This window comes from Vicugna pacos, unplaced genomic scaffold, assembly GCF_048564905.1.
Source record: "Vicugna pacos unplaced genomic scaffold, VicPac4 scaffold_133, whole genome shotgun sequence".
Classification (NCBI taxonomy): domain Eukaryota; kingdom Metazoa; phylum Chordata; class Mammalia; order Artiodactyla; family Camelidae; genus Vicugna; species Vicugna pacos.
In genome coordinates, this window is record NW_027328813.1 from 107,965 (window position 1) to 124,173 (window position 16,209).

Here is a 16,209-nt window from a genome sequence, read left to right on the forward strand (position 1 = left end):
AGGTGAGAAGGATGCAGGCTTTATCTCTCCTACCCGAGGGAGAGAGAGTAGAAAATTGAGATCTGCTCTTCCGTGGTCCCTTCCTGCCCCAGGTCTGCTCCAGTTCACCTGCAGCCTTCTGGCCTCTGCTCACACTGCCTCTGTCCCAGGACTGACAGCAGCCTTTTCTTCCCTGGTAAACATTTCCTGTGCCTTTTAGAAGTTGGTCTCTTCTCTGCAATACAACCCTGGCAGATGTGATGGTGGTAAACGTGCTGGAGGGCAGTCACTTGGGGACTGCCAGGAGCCATGCTGATTCTCCTGAGTCTCTCATTCGGGGTTACAGAACTGTCGAGCAGCAGAGGAAGCCCTTTAACGTGAGGCCAGCTCAGCATTGCATCACTTTCATTTTATTTTTGAATTTTCAGTGGAGAAATTATTTGTAGCAAACTGTTCCAGATTTTTGGCTGCCTGCTTTCCTCACCACCATTTCCTTGTTGGCTCTGGTGCTTGTTGTAAGAACCAGGTTTCTTCTCTGGTTATTTCTAGCAGCTGGGCTTGCCGAATCCTTGATCTGCATTTGAAGCAGAATGCTTCTTCGTGATGTCAAGCTGATTTTCCTATTTCTGAATATTTCGTGTACACTCAGCAACTCTTTCAAGTGAAATGCTCTTGTCCAATTCTGTTAACCCATATTTGCCGATCTCCTGCTTTCATGCTGAGGGCAGTTTCTTCTTCCTGTAATAAAAGTTAGCAATTTGCATTTACTATTTGAAGGTTCTGGCCCTAGGTGCTTTTGTCCTTAACAGTTTTAATACAATTCACCCATTAAAATGTGCAGCGGTTTTTACTCAAAGCCCAGAATTGTGCATCGCAGTCAATCTTAGAATATTTTCATCCCCCAACAGGAAGCCCTGTATGCACAAGCAGTCATTCCCATCTTCCTCATCCTCCCCCAGCCCCAGGCAGCCATTGTTCTCTCTCTATGGATTTGCCTGTGCTGGACATTTCATGTAAAACAAGTTATTTCATGTAAATGGAACTGTCTATTGTGACTGACTTCTTTCACACTGAGTAACTTTTTCAATGTATTTCCAGGTTGTGGCCTGGGTCAGTACTCTATGCTTTGCTATTGCTGAATTATATTCTACTGTATATCTGGGCCCTACTGTTTACCCATTCATCAGGTGATAGTCGTTTGTGTTGTGTCTGCTTTTTGTTTGTGAAGAGTAATGGCGCCGTGAATACTCCTGTAGGAATTTTTATGTGGACATTTGTTTTCAGTTCTCTTACTTGTGTGACCAGAGAGCAGAAATGCTGGGTCATTCATAAACCAAATGTTCAACTCTCTGAGGACCTGCCAGGCTGTTTTCTAAAGTGGCCACCCTGTGTTACATCCTCAAAAGCAAGGGCTGCGCGCTCCGCTTCCTCTGTGTCTTCATTAGTGCTTGTTACACATTTTTTTTTATTATAACCTATTGTAGTAAGTGTGAAGCGGTTTCTCCTAGTGGTTTTGACTTGATTTCTTTTACAGCTAATGATATTGAACATCGTTTGATTGTGCTTATTGGCCATTTGTATATTTTCTTTGAAAAATACATTTTCAGATACTTTATACACATTTTAATTGAGTTCTCTTTTTCTTGTTGAGTTGTAGGAGTTTTTTCTTTTATTTGAAGATACAAATACTTAATCAGATAAATAATTTGAAAAAATTTTCTCCTCTCAGATGTTTTTTCACCTTCTGGATGGTGTCCTTTGAAGCAAATTTTTAACATTTGATGAACTCCAATTTATCACTGTTTTCTTTGTTCCTTGAGCTTTTGGGGTAATATTTAAAATCTGAGGTATTTTATTTAAACTTTTATATAAAAAATAACTTAATTCTTAAGACTGTTCTAGGAGATGGGTGCTGTGGCTGTCCCCAGTCTATGGATAGGAGACTGAGGTGCAGAAAATTTCACTGAAATATCAGTGTCACAGCTACCCAGTGCTGTGGGATTTCAGACCCTCATGTTTGTCCCCAGCATTTGTGATCTTCACCACCACGCTCCACTACTGCCTGGAATCATTAATGAAAAAGTTTTCCTTTTTTGATTTCTTGATTGTTTGTTTTCTCATTGGGGAACTCACCTCTTCATTTTCCTTGCAGAGATCTGTGTAGGTTTATTTTAGATCTCATGTACTTATTTATTACACAGGCTCCAGCGATGATTGTGCCTAGTTGATCTAATCAATTCATACTCAAGTCTTTCCTGCTCATGACACTAAAAAGAGAGTCATGATTTACATAATGCTCAAAGAAGAATGTACTTGAGTGATTTTATTTTTCTAACCAATCAAACAAATCAAATAAAAACCCGGTGTTGGAACAGATTATAAGCCCTGCAGAATAGGGTCACTGTCTTCCTTGTGTTTCATTTGATTTGTCACAGTGTCTGGATAGTGCCTTGCTGTCCAGCAGTTTTGTGAGTATACGGTGCTCGTGAATCATTGTAAGGAAAGAATTTTGACAACAGACTGTGTTGTTCATTTCACAAGGGAAAAGATCATATAGAAATACTGCTCAGATTTATTTTAAAATTAAGCTTGGTGTTTTGAGAAGGGTTCAAGAAACCATACAAAAATCTTTTTCACTAATTTTAAATCTATCTTAGACACATTATGCATACATGGCAGAGTAACTTATCAACTAGTTTTGACAAGAGGAGTGTATTATTGATTATCTATTTTAGTTGAAATATTCTACCTGGGATAAAGTAATCAGTGCCCATAAATGAACAAATATGTTTGTATTTCTATGCAACATGGGGGCAGACTTCATATGTTTTTATATAATATATATGACTGTGTGTTTTAATCTGTCTGTCAGTGTTTTTATAGTTTTTCATCAATGTTGTAACTTTAGAATTCTTCTATGGAAATCACCCCCAATTCTAGTGCAGTTTGTACTGTGTATCCTGTCTTATGCATGGGATTCCACTGTCCCCTCACTGAGGAATTTCCTCTCCTATTGAGTTAGTAGCAGAGTTAAAGGAACTGTGATTTCTAGGCCTTTGCTCTCCATGTGTTTGCAGTTGGCTGTCAATCAAGATTTTCTCTTTCTTGAGTTTTCATTGTTCAATTAGAATTTTGGAAATAACAATTAATATGTTGCAACACTCTCCCTAGAAACTTGATGTGTTTGTGCTTTTCCGTTTCCAATTTACAAAAAATGTAAATGCACTCTTGTTTTTAAATAGTCCTTTTTCACTAGATATTTGTTTACTTCTTTATAGTCAAAATATTTTTTTCCCAATGAATGAATAGGTTTGCATGTTTTAAAAGATACCTTACTTTTTAAATTTCTTATTCTAACAGGTATATTCGTTGTACAGAATTTAGAAAATAAGGATAAACACAATTATAACTTAAAAATGGCCTCTAATCTCACCTGGAGATACAGTTGTAAGGTTTGAAATTGAGAATTACAAGTCCTCTCAAACTGTTCTTCTATTTCAAGTACGGTTTGGTTACTGAGATCCTCGAATTCCCATATGAATTGTAGCAGCAGACAGTCAGTTTCTGCAGAGGAACCCACTGGGATTGTGATCGAGTCCACGTTGAATATATGGATCGCTCTGGGGAGCACTGCCATCCCAAGAATGCTGTCATTTGATTCAGGAATGTGCGTGGTGTGTCTGTCCAGGTATTTAGGTATTCTTTAATTTTTTTCAGCATTGCATAGAGTTTACATTGGATTATTTTACTATATATTTTGCCTTTATACTGAGGACAAGTGTGCAAGGTACCGGGATCAGAAGTGTATTGGAGCTCCGCAGCTTGCTGCCACCATGGACGCTGTGCTCTTGCTTCGCCCACTGTACAATGTTGCACAAAATAGGACCTAAGTAACTCTCTCTTGAAAGAATGATTATATGATTGCTGGATGATGCTTGAGAGTCCTTGTGATGATGTCTTTTTCCCAGAATTTCCCCTCTTCTTTACTATGCCCTTTCCCTTCCTTTCCTCCAGCCTGTGTTTCAGCCTGCCTGTGGCATTGATTTTCCTTGTCTGTGGACTCTTCCTTTCACTAGTTCGTGATAATGTTACATGTGAGATGTGGAAACTTGCTAGATGTCAAGAAAGAGGAAATCCATTGCATTCTAGTTTTTTTAGAGTGTGCTATTGTATTATCGATTGAAATGAAATCAGGCTGACCCATTGAGCCATCCCCTGAGCTCTTTTTGCCTTCCTACAGGTGATACTGCTCTCGTTGCTGCATGTGCCCTTCCCCCAGACTTGGTTTTGGGGTTGAGTAAGTCACCGTCACTGGAGCCCTCTCTTTAAATGATGAAGAGAACATTTGCTCTTTCTCCCTGTTTGGGGACTTGGATGAGATGAGGCAACAGATAAAGAATGGAGCCCCACCTCATTCTGACCCCCGCTCTTTCCGTTCCTTTCTCCAGGGGAAGAGTACAATTCAAAAATATAAAGATTGTGAACTAATGAGATAGACAAGACAACCGATCATTTATTAAATACCCTTTCATGCCAGAAACAAATGTATTATACACACAAAAAGCACATAAAATACGGTAGTACTGTGGTTACAAACATGGGTCCGAGTTCGAGTCCTGGTCTGGAGTGACAAGTCCTGTGAGATGGAGAATTGGTAGGTCGGCTTAGCCTCTCTTGGACTTGTTTTCTGTCCTGCAGAGATGGGGCTCGCTAGGCGTCCCTCCCCCGTAGAGGTGCTGAGGGGTGTAAAAGACACGTGTAGGCAGACCGAGCACAGCTGCTCTTTCCTCGTAAGTGCAGGATAGCATCGCTTTTGCGGTGATGGCTTTATGACTGCACCGTGTAGACTCTCAGTGCTCCAAAGGGATGCCTTGCAGATTGGAGATGGGATTCTCACTTCTGTATATACCCAAGGATTGTGTTATTGGGCCTTGCTAATTTGACTCTATTCTTTAGAAAGTACATAATGTAGATATATTTTTCAAACATGCATGATTTTTTCTTTTATTATTTATAGTTCTACCCTCTCATCTCTTGGTGTGACTTTTCATGGAATCCAGGAAACAGTCCTAAGCAACCTGCCTCTTCACACTTCTCCGTGGTGGTTTCCTTCCCTGACTAGAAGAGGGTTTTGCATAGGTAATTTTGATTGCTCCCCTTCTCTTGGAGACTCTCTGTTTTTCTGCCCATCTCTCACCTGTCCATCTGTCCATTTCTCTACCCACTCATTCTTCTGACTTGTTTCAATAAGCATTTCAGGCAGCTTACAGAAGAACAGGTACCAAATAAACAGGTGAGAAAATGGGGCCAAGTTCATACAGTGAGGCTAGGAGTTGAGCCTGTGTGAGAGTTGCCAGCGTGAGACACACGCCTCTGCCTTGTGACTTATAAGATAGACAACATCAATGTGCCTGAAGCTCCCAGCAGACACAGGGAAACAGGGTTTGTGGGAGATGCTCATTGGCTGTGAAATAAATAAGTGGCTTAGTAGAAGCCCAGCCTTTCCAAGTACTAAGGCTTAGGAGAATATTTTAGTGTCTTCCAAAATCAGATTATTGCATCTTTTCTTTTTCAGAGTTTTATGTATAGTTGGTTTACATTCTATACCTGGAAATTTCTCCAAAACTTCTGCCCACGTGAGTCCCATGACTCGGGAATGGGGTGGTTCTGCTCATTGACGGGTGTTGGCCAGAAACGGAAAATGACAGCCTCAAAGGAGCCTGGGATTTATCAGTTATGTTTTGTCAGTGCTGTAGATTTCAGAAAATGCTTTCACCTTTTCTTTCCATCTGAGGCAGCAGCGCGCTCTCTTACCAGCATCAGGAGCTCAGGGCCACGGGATGGTGGGGGCTGACTGCACTGCCGTCAAGACAGCTGAGCTAGTCACTGCAGGTGTGGTTCTTTTACATACTGCAGTTCATGCTCTTTACTAGAATGTTTCAACAGGGAGTTAATTAACTGAGTTAATTAACATTTTATAAATATGATGCTTTGTTGAAAAGACAGTCATAGGCAGAATATAAGTTGTGATCACTTTAAAAATGGTTTCATTACTGAAATTTCAGTAGGAAAGATCCAGTTTATCTTATTTCCGCCTCTCTTTAAAAGTAACAAAGAAACAAGACAGAAAAAGCAGAGGATGATTTCTGTTCTTCCTCTCGGCTTGCAGGTGCCCTCACCTCCAGTGGCATCCATCCAGACACCAGCACTGACACTGGCCGTGCTCAGAACTGCCTCAGCCCTGAAGACACATCTGACAAATGGAAGGGGGACGCGCCCTGTTACAGCAGGTGCTCTCACTTTGTGGGTCCTTATGTAACTGCGCGGTGTTATTCAGGATCGCCCTTTCTACACTTTGTGACGCTGCTGCGGTGTCTCCTAGTTATTTGTTTCTGTAAGTACTCGTGTAATTTTCCAATGTGTGGTACTAGACATCTAAAAATGCATTTTTCAGATGAAAAATAGTGTGTATTTAATATAAATGTATGAAAAAAGGGTCAAATGGATCTATCCTGGTGCCAGTACTCAGAGATAATAATTAACACATTAACATCTATTTTCTGTTCTTTTCATCAGTGTGTATTACCTCTGTCATAAAAACCAGCGAGCAATGTGTGCCTGTATACTGTGTGGAGACCTCCATTTTCCATTCGGCTTATTACACATTTTTCTACAATATTCTATCTCCCCTGGCATGATTTTTAATGACTAGTATAGCATTCTGTCTTGTGGAGTCCTCGTCCATTTTACTTTGGACTTAAATAAACTTTTAAATTCCAAGTATACTTAACTGAAATTCTGAAAAGAGATCTGTTGTGGTACCGAAAGTCCCCTACATCCCTTCCCCTTTTTTCCTGAGAGTAAAAACTGCTGACAATGTGGAGTATATATTTCATGACCTTTATGCCTATGTCATATAAATAAACTCATACATACACGTATATGAGAAATCTATGTCTATGTGTGTGTATATATGCTTTATTGAAAAATAAGGCCATACTATATGTTTTCTGCAGCTCGGTTTATTCACTCAGGTATATATCACAGACGTCCTCTCTCTCCAGACTCACCCGGTCCTTTCAGATAGAGTAGAGGGTTTTCCTGATATGCAGGTTTGGTCTCTTGTGTAAGGACACCTTTCGTGGGAGCGTACTGTGGACAAGGCCTTGGACCACGCCGAAACACCGGAACTTTAGTGCCCACAGCTCACCGTGATTTACCGCATCATTGTCTTGATGGTGGACACTTAAGTTTTCTCCATTTTCCACTGTCAGAAAGGGTGTTTGACTGGCATACTTCTTATACAAACATTCCTGTGATCTTGTATGAGTATTATTTTCGTTAAGGTTTCTGGAAATTTAGTCCTTGGATGTGACAACTACATAAATCACAGGCTCCTTTCAAGTGAATCAAGAAATTCCTTCTCCTGTGGGGCATGAAAAGATGTAGAATAACTTATGTAACCAATTCTCTATCGCTGGATATGATTTCACTTCAGCTTTTCTTCTCACCATTGTAAACAGTGCTGTGTAAATGCTCTGATAAGTACATCTTTTTGAACTGAATTTTTCTAAATGAAACGATTCCAAAATGTGGAGTTCAGCCTGTGTGTACACACGTTTTTCAGAGTTTACATATCCATTGACATGTCATCCTCCAAAAGATCGCTCACAGTTTGTTCTCTCAAAGATGGACACTAGCTAGAATATCTTTTAAAAATATGTGCCAATATGATGAGCAAAAGTACTTTTTCATTGTTTTAATTTGCACTTGATGACCAGTGAGGTATTGAGCATTTTTCACTCATTAGCCATCTGACTTTTAAAAAGTGAATGATCTCTTTTGTCCTTTGCACACATTTAAGTGAGGCAGCTTCTTGTTGCTTTGTGACAGCTCTATGTATATTATGAACATTAACCCCTTGTCTTCATCAACATGTATCAGAGAGCTTTTCCTTGTCATATTTTGCCTTTCATTTTGTTCAGTAGGTTCATTTTTGTTGTGGCCCAAAATAATCTTAAGATTGTAAATGTCTTCTTTTTGGGTTTTATTCCTGATATTATTCTTAGAAATACTTTCTTATAATGGTATAAATTTCTTCTGTAGGTTTTTTTAATCTCTAAGATGGAGATGATGATGGTACTTGTTATAGTGAAGAGAAGTTGAATTAATATGAGCAAAGAATTATATTCGCTGTTATTAGTACTTTCTAATATTCACATCACATTCTGTAATTTTTCTTGCGGTCATTATGACTGGAATAGAATTTGTTTTTTCCAGGGGATTCTCTGATTGTCCCAAGACAATTATTGAATTCCTACTTTGCTTTTTAACTTGAAATCCCACCTGTAAAGAATACTTATGTACACTAGAGTCTCTTTTTGAGCTCATGGTTTATTTTTATCAATCTTACTTTCTTACACTAGCACTATATCTTACATATTGTAAACATTTATTTAATATCTGACAGTGCGATTTTTTGATTCTCTTTTCGATCCCAAATTTTCTTGGTTAGTATTATGACTTTATTATTCCTGAAGAATTCTAATATAATTTTTCAAGTTAAAAAAAAAAAGAAGTGCTCTCGTGGGATTTTTTAGTACTTTTGAATTATCTTTAGGAGAACGTACATTTTTACAAAACTGCTTTCCTGCATACAAAATGTTGATGTCTCTACTTTCACACCTCTTACTTTACCCCACAGTACAGTCCTGTACTTCCTCCATGTACAACATGGGCATTGTTTTTGAGTTTATTCCAGATTATTGTTGATGTTTTTGTTAATTATTTAAGTCAGAATTTTTTGCTATTGTATATTTTAACTGTTAAAACTGACACCTAGGAAGGCAGATTCGGTTTGTAAATACTCACTTTGTAACTTCTCATTTAAAATTGTAAGTATTAAGTACTTGTTACAGAATCCTTTCTTTTCTGTTTTTAAAAATTTGTTTCCAAGATTCTCAAAATGGTCATAGCAAAGTAGTATAGGTGGGGACAGAGATGGAGAGAGGTAGTGTGGCTCATGTACAAACTGTGAGCACTTTCATGGCTGTGTTTATGCTGGAAAAGCCGCTGAAGAGTCCAGGATAAAACAGGGGTGGCTTTGTATGCAGTTGAAAGCCAGCTTTCTTGCCTGGTGAAGCCTGGTGGGCGTGACAGGTAGATGATCAAGGTCGAATGGAGGTTATTGGCTGCACAGAGCGCTGTGTCTGAGAACTGGAGAATATCGCCATGGGAAATGCTTGGTGCCAGGAACAAAGCAGAGGAGCTGGGGACCCTGTGTGTTAAGGAATTTCCAGCCCTCGGAGTGGGAAGATCAGACTCTGCATTCAGATCTGAGTTTGAATTCATCCTCTTTAGTTTACTTGTCCTCTGACTTTGGTCAAGCTATATACCCTATTTCACTTCCTGTTTTCTTATCTCTCAAAATAGGAGAATTACAGCCTGCTGCCAGATTGTTTGATCAGGTTAAATATTTAGTGTCTATAAGATGCCACGTACAGTCACAAGCTCAGTGAGAAATGGGCTGTCACCTGTTCTTCTGCAACTCAGTGCTTGACAAGACATGTGGGAAAGCCAGTCCCTAATTTGTGTGTGATGCAAGTAGGAACAAAATTAATGTCTTGCCTTTCCCTAGCAGTATACTTACAGCTTTGCTTCATTTACTTCTTTCCTCCTTTCCTTTCCCCTTTCCCATCCTCCACCAAAAGATCCTGAGACTCTCTCAGAATAGTAGATTCAAATTACTTTAAAGGTTGGCTCATCCTCATGAAATGATAGTAACATAAAAAAAATCTGTGCACATCCCACAATACATTGTATTTGATTTACACACACACGTGTGCACACATACACACACACAATCAGGCTACCTTCCACTTGCAGAGGGATAAGGACCACTTTTTCTGAGTTTTCACTCACTGAGCTTGAGAACAATGTCTCTTACACAGACTTTCACCAGGCTTCGTGCATGGTGTTTTTAATTGAATTTCGGCTTTGTGGCCATAGATATAGTCTCCTAATAGAAGAGAGAAAGTGGAGACATAGACATTCCGCTGAGATATTGGTGTCATCATATTTTAGTTGGAAAGGACTTAAGACAGCATAGAGTCGTAATATTATATGGGTGAGAATCCATGATGTTGTAACTTGGACAAGAACATGGACCTTCTGCCGTCTTGTCCACAAAGGTGAAGAGGCAACTGGGCAGGGGATGGTAGGGATCCTTCTTGCTTGAGTTCCATGTTCTTGCTAGTTTTCATTGCTCAGTTGCCTTTAGTTTATGTCCATGAGGCCTCTCATGGGAAGGTCACTCTGTCCTGATAGATTGAGTTTCTTATCAGCAAAAAGCTCTGGACCCACTCATATTTCCCAGAGTTTTCTGCTGACCTGCTGACACTTTATATAATTGAGACCTAAGAAACTACAGAATATAAAATCCTTATTGTTATTGTTTGCCCTCGAGTTCCATAGGAAGGGGTGCTGTCTCAGGCTGTCTAAAGCCAGATCTGAACAAAGATAGGGTGACAGGCTGTGCTGCTGGTCCTCCACAGTTGAAGGGGATTTCCAACTTAGCTTTATATTCAAGGCAGATGAGTTCAAATCTTGCCTTTACCAGTTATTATCTTTGTGAATTTGGGGAGAAACTGTACTTTTTTGTGTCCAAATTTGTTTATCTGTAAGTAAGTTCAGTATTTATTTTAAGGTTTCTGTTTTAGAATTGAATGAGCTAATACTCTCATTTATACCTAAACTAGTGATCTCATGGTTCTATGCTGGTGCCTTGGTAGTTGATTACTAAGGGACTCCGCAGTGAGATTGGGGGTGGGGGACCCTGGATAATAGAGCTTATATTCCAGGATATGCTTGTAAAAGACTGGATGTGCAGTGGATTTTTAGTAAATATCTACTCCTTTCCTAATCTGCATTGATTGTGTATATATCTTTATACTAATATATGAACAATTTTTATTGCAATTTAAATATCTTTGTAGTATTTACAATATCTAGTTATAAAAATACGTGAAATAAAAAGATTTGAATTTATTTTCTTTTCAATAAGCAAAACAAAATAAAATAGAAAAGAAAAAAGTTTTGAAGGAGTAGAAATAATTTTATTTCTGTGGAATCAATTCCTTGTAATAGGTTTTTTGTTCATGTTGTTAAAAAGCATATAAAATTGATAGGTGGTGAAATACTGGAAATGAGGAAACAGTGGAGACATACTACCTCTAAGGCAGTCAATTTGTTACCAAGTCCAAACTCGTTCTGCTTGCTGCATGACAGGCCGATTAATCGGGAGATGAGATGTTGGAGTAAGGAAAAGAGACTTTATTTGTAAAGCTGGCAGACCCAGAAAATGGCATATTGTTATCCAGTAGAACTCTCTTCCCCAGGGCAGAATTCAGTCTCCTTTTATACTAAAAAGCGGCAGGGATGTGGCTGGTTGTTGCAAACTTCTTGCTGTATGAATTGTTTGTCCTTGAAATCCTTTGTTCCTGCAGCTGTCCATGTGGGTCAAATTATGGTGCCCCTGTAAAACCTCCAAAAAAAAAGAAAGGTTATTCACTATTTTACAACTTGCCATCTATACATAAGTGTAGAAGAGCAAATATCCTTAAAGATCAGAGCCCGGAGAATAGGCCCTCCTGGATATTTCAGGCTAAAGGCAACTTTCTTTTACAAAAGGTGCAGAGATAGCAAGTCTGAGCCTAGAAAACAAGGTACAGGATTAAAGCCAAATGAACACATCTAACATGGAGTGAAATTTGTTCTTTCTATTACAATTTCTTTTTCTCCCTCATAAATAATTTTAGTAAGAAACATGAGCAATTTTTTTATTTTTGCTTCTTAATAAAGGACTACAACTACAATTTAGTGAGCAGGGATGCTGTGCGTGCCTTGGTGTCACAGCAAACTCTTGTTGGTGGTGGTCGACCCTGCAACATGCCTGATGCCCCGTGAGTGTTGGTGAGGGTCCCCCTAACCAGGGGCTCTATTCAGGAACCACCATATGCGCGTTGACCTCTGGCACCTCTTTTTCAGCTGCAGGAAATTTTTTCAGATTCTATGATAGAAAAATCACTCCAGCTAGGGATAATCAGGGAGTAAAGGAAGAGGAAAAGGGCTTGAAGTAGAGTAGAAGAGAAAGACAGAAGCTCAGGGAGCCTGGGGGCTTGGCAGCGCTGCCTCGGGAGAGAGAGGAGCAGAGGTGTGGATGGGACCGGCTACAGAACCAGCTCCTGCAGCTTTCCCTGCACCCAAGCCACACAGCTTTTAATAGGGCCCAGGACTCTCTCCTGGCTGGATGTCACCCTGGGCAGAACCTTGAGAATCGAAGGTAAGGGGTGGGCAGCACTCACCTAGGGGGTCACTGAGGACTTTGGTCAAGTCCACATTGACTTTTCCAGTCATGTGCCTTCACCTGTTCTTTATCTCAGGATCTGAGAAGCAGGAGCAAGGAACTCAGGGAGAGATGCAGGAAGATATCTGACTGTGTTAAGAGACGACAGTCACAGTGACACTGGGAGCGAAGACACTTGCAGCAAAGTAAAATAACTTCACAACCATTGCATCAGAGCTGCATGTGTGAGAGAGCCTAAGCCTGTCTCAGAGTGCAGGGGACAAGCGGAATGGAATGGTAAAATTAACACTGACAATTGAAATTTTGTTAAATAGCCTGCTACTTTTAATTTTATCACTTCACTGTATGCAGGTGTATTTCTATGAGCATTTATAGGTTCACACAACCCCACCAGCCCCTCTTGCCCCCATGGGGGATGGGATTTCTCAAGCACAGTGCCCCTCCTGCTTGCTTGGGCCACGCTGCGGGTCCTCACCTGGGGCCGGACTGCTACAGTACACTGAGTCCCCGAGGCACGGCCTGGGATACATGACAGGAACAACTGTGCTCTTGGCTGAGGGCCTCCATTTCCCCCTGCAGTGTAAGAATGCCGGTGACTCAGTTAGAAGCATGCATCCAAGCCGTCCTTCCGTGTCATCACCATCTAGAAGCGGTGCCTGAATCTTCTGAATTTCTGCAGAATGTGGTTTACAATCACCTTGAACAAGTGAGTGTGTGTCCTCTTTCAATTGGAGGAGTTACTGCCATTTTCCTGGAACTTACTCACCACTAGTCCATCTGATTTTTCTGTGCTAGGATTCAGTATGGCCTGCTAATAACTCTGCAGTCAGATCTAGAAACCCTGATGAAGAGGATTATTTATTTTCTTTCTTTATATGATGGTATTTTACTTTCAAATTTCTGAGTTTTCAGTTCTTGGAGGAATGTTTTGGGGGTTGGAGAAACAATTTTGCTCTTACCATCTTTGTGACCTGTTGCTATATGCGTCTCACCTGTCTTCTGTCACTTGTGAGGCGGTTCTATTTTTGACCCTGTCCGGGTTGTTCATATTTTAAAACATAAAATCTGTAAAAGTACAGTCCCTTTTACTCTGAAGACATTCCACAAATACTCCTTTAATCTGGGTATGGTTTTAAGAAGACACAATAATTGGAATATATACTTGCAGGTTGCCAGTGCAAAATCCCCAAATTAATAGTCGAGCTCAACATCTAAAATCTTTCTAATCTACCATGGATTTGTATGGATAAGTGAAGTAGTTTGCTAAGAACTCAATCCTCCCAAGCTGATGCTCTGCCAGATGGTGGAGCCGAGGGACGAGGGTGTGTCCTGCCCTTACTGAGCTGACAGTTTCATGGCAAGGACCTTCACCAGGTGAAGAAATTGAAGTTTCTTCTAAGAACAGTGGGTCTGAAATGAGTCCAAAAGCGTGGGAGAGACACAATCACATTTGTCTCAAGTAGGGGAGAGTGGCTGTGGGGCCACCTGGGAGACTCATGAGTCCAGGTGGGCAGTGTTGTTGGCTTCCAATTGAGCGGTGGGACGGTCAGTGGGTAAAAGCGAACAGATTGAAGGCATGTTTAGATGGTAAAGAGGAAAGGATCAATGCTGTCTGTGAAGGTAGGATGGAGTAAGGCCCAGGTTTCTGGGTGGATTAATGAGTTAAATAATGGTCCTGCTGTGTTCTGAGGAGGGAAAGCAGCAGAGGGAGTTCTGGGGGAAAACTGATGAGTTCAGCTGTGGGTAAAGTGAAAGGCTGTTAGATGTGTGGTCTGGGAGCTCTGGTGAGAGCCAGTAGTGAGTAGGGGGCGGGGAGAGAGACTTTCAAATCATTTTGTCTTGTGAAAATACATACAAGAATGAGTAATGACACAACCCCTGTATATTCTGGATTTAAAACCCAGTAACATTTTGCTATATTGACTGCAGGGGTTCTTAATTTTTTAATAGAAATAAAATAAATAGAAACAAAATAGTGGAGTTAATGAATATCTTAGAGTTGATGTGTGTCCTTGTATGTATTTTCATACCTCATCTGTTTATAAACATAATCTACAAAAAGTTAACTTGCTTAGCATTAGAGTTAAACAGAGGGACGTGACACACTCTGTTGGTGGTTCAAGGTGATTTCTTGGGCAAATTATGTAGCCTCTCTGTGCCTTAGTTGCATCTTCTGTGACTGCCCCCATGCCCCTCATCACAGCTGATTTCCTAGACTTGAAGTTGGGAGGGAGGCTGCTGAAGGGAGTAAGAGGTGGCAACTGCTAGGGTCACTGAAGAGAGAGACAAAAACAGATTAAAGCCGAGAAACTGAGTGCTAATACCCTCAAAGGAGAAAGAATCCCTTAGTTTTTTGAGCCACTTAGCCTAAGAGAACGAAAATCATGTGGATCCAAAGCTCTTGAGCATATGAGTATTGTGGGTGGGAGGGTTTCATCAGAAAAGGGTTGAGAAAAGGCCTTTTGGTTTCCTTTTACGTTTCCAGTAAGGATGAGGCGCAGAAGAAAAACCACCCGTTTCACAGTAGAAGGTGCTGTTTTGTGCGAAACTGTCCGAAGGTTGGAAACCATTCATCAGTGGTGCTGGCAAAAGAAGAGACTTCTGGATTGGGTGGGGCACTTGCTGTGACTTCCAGGTGACCTGCTGGCTGGGGGCTGTGAGGCGGGCAGTAGGTTTGCAGTGTGACCTGGGTATAATCCCTGGCATTGAGGCTGCTGATCTGACTAGCAGAGCTGGGCAGACACCGTCCTAACGGGGCTGCTCGGGATGAGGCCTGGGACACCTGCCATGCTGAGGGCGAGAGGAGAGCTCCCCTGAGGTTGTGTCCCTGTGAAGATTAGAAACGTCCTCCTGCAGGGGAGGAAGAGCCTCTGAGCAGCGGGCCGGATGCACAGGCAAGACCAGCCTGAGCACGGAGATTTCAGGAAGCCGGAATTCATACAGGCCCGAACAGCCTTGTTCCTGAGAAACTGGAGGGAAAAGATGCTGCAAATGCAGGCTAAGTTCAGACACTATTGTGTGTCATGAGTGATAGGAAAAGACTGTTCAGGCAGCCACGAGAGAACCCTGTGGTTGTCCCAGTTGGGCGTCACACAGGAGGGAGGAGCAGAGTTATATACTTTGCCACTTATTAGCTGTGTGACTTTGAGCAATATCACCCCACTTCTCTCTATATATATCTACATCTGTAAAGAGACACAGTGACAAGCTCGTGTCATCAGAATGCTTTGTTTAGCTCTGATCCCCTTTGTCCAGTCCTGTCAGTGCTGCCCTGCAAGGTTCTGCAGCGGCTGCTCTTGCCCTGTGATGGGAGGGCATAAAAGGGCATTGTAGCACCCGAGGGCAGAAAGGGGTTGCTTTAAAAGCAGACATGTAGCGTCCTGCAGCTGCAGACCTGCAGGCAGTTTGGTTCATGGTCGTGGAGAGGACTTTGGAGGCCTTAGCGTCGTCTTAAGACTTGTTTTCCCTTGGGGACCTGATTTGCCTTTGCAGATTAATGTTGAAGATTTGGGCTTCTGGCAAAGCTGTTTTCAGAGATGGGTATATACGTAAAATATCATATAAAATAAAATGATTTATTTAACGTGTGCGACTTTGCAGCTGTTGGGAAGAGCTGTGTTGGCCTGGTCTCCACGGGGGACACCAAGGGTCAGCAGAGCGTGCGGGAGGGAAGGCAGCCTGCAGTGCTTCTGCGGGGTGTTCTCCCCAGCAGGGCGCTCTGCTGAGTTGTCTCTTCTCTGAGTTTGGTTGCCAGAGGAGCAGACAGCAAAGTAATGAGTTCTGGAGGGATTGTATAATGACAGGAAGAAATAGGAACCTGGAGATTTTCTGGACTAAAACACGCTTTTGGTTCCTGATTCAGTGTG

At 41.3% G+C, this 16,209-nt stretch overlaps 1 long non-coding RNA gene across 1 annotated transcript in view; it reads left to right on the forward strand.

The window, feature by feature from the left end:
- Positions 1 to 16,209, forward strand: part of LOC140695089 (uncharacterized) — a 57,309-nt gene that overhangs the window by 23,753 nt on the left and 17,347 nt on the right. Inside the window, exons 4-5 of the long non-coding RNA XR_012070777.1 lie at positions 4,997 to 5,118; positions 6,149 to 6,373. This is a non-coding gene — a long non-coding RNA (uncharacterized lncRNA). The remainder of the gene's footprint in view (positions 1 to 4,996; positions 5,119 to 6,148; positions 6,374 to 16,209) is intronic.